This window comes from Homalodisca vitripennis, unplaced genomic scaffold, assembly GCF_021130785.1.
Source record: "Homalodisca vitripennis isolate AUS2020 unplaced genomic scaffold, UT_GWSS_2.1 ScUCBcl_11043;HRSCAF=20161, whole genome shotgun sequence".
In the NCBI taxonomy this organism is placed as follows: domain Eukaryota; kingdom Metazoa; phylum Arthropoda; class Insecta; order Hemiptera; family Cicadellidae; genus Homalodisca; species Homalodisca vitripennis.
The window spans coordinates 1-5,700 of NW_025787172.1; positions in this window are offsets into that span (position 1 = coordinate 1).

Below are 5,700 nucleotides of genomic sequence, written 5' to 3' on the forward strand. Positions count from 1 at the left end.
CCCCTAGTATAATATTTAAGCTAAACAAGGTAGAGTAAAAACACATTTACAGTTAAGAGAGAGTTTATTAATACATAAAATAAAAGTTAGCCATATTAAACATGAGTTTAGTTAAGTTTTTTTTTTGTAAGTGAAATAATGATATACCTACTGTTATATGAAAAAAGTCTTTGTTTTCTTTCTTCCAGAACACTTAACTTCGTACTTAGGTCTTCTTTGTTGGCAACATTCTGAGCACACTAAGACAGTGGTAGCAACATGTTCTTTACAAATGGGTGCTTGACACTCTCCGCAAGTATTCTTCGTTATAACGGTTTTTTCTTCTTGGGCAATAGGCACATTTCGGGGGTTTCCCAGGTTCCTGTGCACAAGTGTGTTCAGCTGGGTTCCTAATATTGGCTTCTTCATGTTTACCAAGACAGTTTTTAATTTTTTGTCTCGTTGGGATCGACAGTGTTTTTATTTCAAACTCTTCTCAAAAGAAGATTTTTGATCAAATCCTTGCCGAGTTCCATAAGAAATTGTCTTCTTGCCATTTCAGAGTTCGTGTTTGCTTTGAAAATTATACACGCATTGACAGCACCAACATTCAAAAGTCCATTGAAAACCGTAAACGGCCATCTTCTGCTAATTCTAGATACACAGTATTCTGTCTTCAGCCGGTCTACCACATCTACTCCACCTTTAGTTGCATTATAATATGTGATTATTTCGGGTTTCATGTCATTTCCACTTTTTTCATCAATTTTGTCATCATCATGAAGCGTGGACAAAAGAAGAACTAGCTTATTATTTTTAGTGCTAGGCTTATACGATACCATTGAACAGTAATTTGGTGGCCTGGAAAAAGCAAAAATAGAAGAGCAGCTACGCCTTCCAGTAACATCAAGTAGTTCTGCAGGAATTTCACGTTTGTCTTTACGTAACGTTCCTACTACTGTTAGTCTGTGGTTGACGTAAAGGTCATTTGCCAAAGGTACTGACGTGAAAAAATTATCCATTGTTACATTTCGTCCTGTTTTATTTATTATAGAAAATGCAACGTTTCACCACACTTGCTGCATCATTGTCCATTGTAAAAGGACTGTCCTTGGGCTGCTTGCCGGGGTGTAGATCTCCATGTAAGCTGTGTAAAAAGTTGCGGAGTCAACGGTTGCATAAATTTTTATACCGTATTTGCAGGGCTTACTTTTCATGTAAATACGAAATTTGCAAACGGCCCCTAAACGGCTCCATCATTTCGTCGATAGTAACATTCTCGCCAACACTGTAGCTTTCTCCACAAGTTTTTACAAATGAATCAAATAACTCTCGAATCGGTGCTAAGTTATCTAACTTTTTCCTTGCAGCACGAGTATTTCCATCATTAAATCTTAGGGCCTGTGATAGCAAAACGGAATCTTCTCTGTGACATAGTAGCAATGAAAATTTCTGGCGCTGTTCTATCAACTGTCCAGAGTTCATCCAAATGAATATGGTTGTTTTTCTTGACCCCTAATATATATAAGAGCCCGAAAAAAGCAGATATTTCTGTCACATCTGTAAGTCGGCAGTCTTGTTCTCCTCGAGTATATTTTTGACTCATTTTGGAAAGCTTTTGATTAGTTTATTTCACAATATCCTGCAACATAGAATCAGGGAAAAAAAGTTTCCAACAATCTACTATAGTTTTACACTCACGGGCTACTCCTGTCACTCCAGGTAATTTCGTCACGATGTTTTGAGGGCGAGCTTTTGTAGTGTTTCGAGGTATGAAACTTATTCCAAATGACGTTAGTTTTTTTCCCAATGTAACAATTCTGAGGGCATTTCACGACTGACAGGTTGACTGCTACTACTACTTCCTCGACCACGAGTATCTCGTCGTACAGCACCAGGGCCTCGCACAGCAGTCCGACCTCTTGTGCCATGTGACCGAACAGGAGCATGGTCACGTCTCTTAGTTACTCGTCCACGAGCAACACCTCGCCCTCGAGCTTGACTCGAAAAATCACTAGGCCTACCAATTCCAATTTGGTTACTCCCAGTTAACTCACTTTGACATGAGGAAGGAGGCCCTGGTTCAAGTACAGTATACTCATTGGTTTCCAAATCATGAATATCATTCTGGAAGCTAACTGGCTGTAAAGGCTCAACATGATTTATGGGTAGCAGATCATTTTGTAAACCAAATTGTTCATCAATGGCAATAAAAGTGCCACAATCTTGATTTGGTTCAGGTGTTGAAACAGGTATATTCAGGAACCATATAAACATCATTATCAACCTCATCTGAGTTTTCTACATCAGAGCAAGATACTTCTGAGTGACGATCATCATCGTCATGTTCATGGGTCCATCAGAGTCCTCTGAATCATCAGCATCGTCTGTATTGTTCACCAACCAACTCAACAACTGACTGTCTTGATCCATATTGAAAACTTTATATCTAATGTAAAAACTAATATAAATCAAGCAAGTAAAATAATGTCACTTAAACCAAATAAATAAAAAATAAAAAATGTCACGCGGTTAGTCGGGTGTAGAGGATAAAAAACTCACAACAACAACAGTGACTCGACTAGTGATGGGGTAATCGACTAGTCGACTAGTTATTTATTCGACTAGTGCCTAAAGTAGTCGACTAGTCGGTTGATTTGACTAGTCGTTGTAAAGTAATACATCGACTAGTAGTACGGTGGTTTTGGATGTATAATGCAAAATTACTTTAATCTGTTTAATACAAACTACAAAGGCGACTATTACATTTAGTTGGTAGACGACTAGTCGTTTATTTATTCAAAATATCAAACTAGTAACTTGATTATTTGTTAATACTATTTTAATTTACTTATCACAAACCGTCATAGCAGACCATAATTTACCTCACTGCTTGCTATGTTAACCGACTAGTTTCATGTTTCTTTAACAAGTAATATATTTTTCAATATATTATACAGCTAATAATATGTTGTTATAGAGTAACTTAGGTAACAAATAAAACGAGACTAGTTTAATCAAAATGCCAAGGAACGTGTATTTAATGTAATGTAAGTTAATTTTACAAAATTACTTTGAAGTTAGAAAAAATTACAGTGTATTTCTTTTAGCTAAAAATTACCCACTTTGGCTATTCTCTAGTTTTTAATTACATTTTACTTCATATTTGTGTGTAAAAACAATATGTTATTAACATTTTTTGGGACAAGTCTGCTTCTTCTGTCATTTGTGACTTGCCCAGCAATAAAAAAGTCTCTTAGAAGGAACAGAAGTTGCTGGCAAACATAAGTATTTTTTTTGTAAATAATAAATTTCTGGAATTACATATTTATATTTTTCACAAAAAAGGAGAGGGCTTTTTGATCTCTCAGCTAAAGGTAGTTCCAAATAGTGCCGAACTATAAGAGCACTGCTTGCTACAACTGAAGATGTAGAAGACATTTTCTTTTCTTCCAACCTACAATCGACCCATTCCCACAATTTCTTTCGCGCCAACTCTTTCTTATCAAGATTTTTAACATGAAGAGATTGATTTATTTCATCGTTTTCTTCAATCACTGGAATTTCTGTATTCAATCTGTGGGATTTCTTTTTTCCAAATTCTATTTCCTCTGTAACAAGTTTTTCTGCTTTTTCAGCATTTTCTTTGAGGCCAAATGAAGTTTTCATAAATCTGGGATCCAAGAATGTTGCTTTTGATGCAACTGTCGTAGTTTCCCATCCAGAAAACCTTCTTGATATAACTTCTACTAGTGAGGTTTTCAAAAACAAGCCTATACCTGTATCAGTTTGAATTGATTTTAATACATACTGGATGCTTCTTAGCAATGGGATAACCATAGACAGAGTTGGATAATTTTCTCCTGACAATTCCTCTGTCATTGTGTGTAGAGGTTGAAGAACTTGTGCACAATCATTTAACGACTGCCACTCAGAAGCATCAAGTGGTTCGGGAGCTTTAGGCATGCAAGACATTGCTGCTGATAATGGCTCTCTTATTTCCAACAAACGTTCAATCATGATCAAACTGGAATTCCATCTAGTGCTAACATCTTGCTTGACTTTCAATAAGGGTAGACTCATTTGCGATTGCAAATCTCTAAGTTTGTCTGCAGCCAAATTACTGGTCTTGAAATAAAGTGACTATGGATTTACATTTTTTTTTTTTTAATTTCCTTAAAAAATACAATTTTGTTCAATTGCATCAGTTACACACAAGTTTAATGTGTGTGCAACACATGGAATGTGGGTCTTTTTTAAATGCTCGGTCACAGCATTTTTAATGTTGGATCCATTGTCAGTAACAATGGCTATTATCTTATCAGAAATATTCCAATTTGAAAATGTTTCACCAAGAGAGTCTGCTATTGCTGCTCCTGTGTGACTCCCTGGAATTTCCTTTGTGTCGAGGACAAAATTTTTCTGTTCGCAACTATGTATAAAATGGCAAGTAATAGTTATGAAGGATTGATTGGAGTCAGAGGGCCATACGCTATGTCCGTTGTTATTCCTACATGGTCAGTTTGATCTATCATTGATCTCATATTTGTAGAAATTTCGTTACATATTTCAGGTATCAGTTTTTGTGTCAGTATTTTTCTTGATGGTAGTATGTACTGTGGCTGAAGAGCATGTGAATACTCCTTGAATCCTTCATTTTCCACTACGGACAGAGGTTGTAAATCCCTACCTATCATTTTAACAAGTGCCCTGTCAATAAACAGTTTGTCACGGTCAGTAAGGTCTGCGCTTTTCGTAAACAGTTTTAGTTGCCTAGATCGTTTTCTAGGAGGCCCATCTGATTTAGTACCATTTGAATCTTTATTTCCAATTTGTTCCGTAATTTGATTTAAACTACAGCTCTTACCAGAGGACGATTGAAGTACAATCACCGGGGTGGCAGATTCTTCTCCAGTTTTAGGTGTAACGTTTTCCACAATATCAGCACTGTCATGAGAACTCTCACCACATAACACTGTAGGGTGCCTACTCTTAAGGTGTAACATCATGTTACTTGTATTGTTAACACACTTAAGAATTTTTTTACATAATCCACAAACAACACAGTCCTTGTCTTTTCTCTCAAAATAGTTCCAAACTATTGATCTCTTCGGAGGCATTTTACTAATTTAAACTACAAACAATACAATAACACAATCCCTACCTATTCTAAACGTATACAATGTGTAACAAAAACACGTATGTAATTCCTTACACAAATAATTCATATAATGTCAGTACTCCACACACAAAAAACTCAAATAGCTAGTGATAGCGTACCGAACCGACTAGTCAACTACTGAAGATTGGCTGTTTTGTTTTATTCGCGACAGCAGAGTTCTTAGAAAATATTTCATGTCAAGACACGAAAAACTAGTCGACTAGTCACTAGTCGGTTGTAAAAAAGTAGTCGATAGTCCCATCACTAGACGCGACTAGTCCCGAGTAGAAGATTCTCCTCACTGACGCGACATGGGCAGGTCTATCCCCCTCTACCAGACAACCGGCATCCAATAAAGTTTTGTTTGAGCTACCATATCGCTCCTAGTGTACAGAGTGAGGAAACTCCTAGAACGATTTGAACCTATGACCAATAGAATGCGCAGCCTGCTGAAAAATACGAAAATGTGAGAATTATTCTCACAGGGGGACTAACGGCGGGTTAAAATAATGTACAACTCAACATAGGCTGTCATTAAAGATTTTTCTTATAACCCCCAA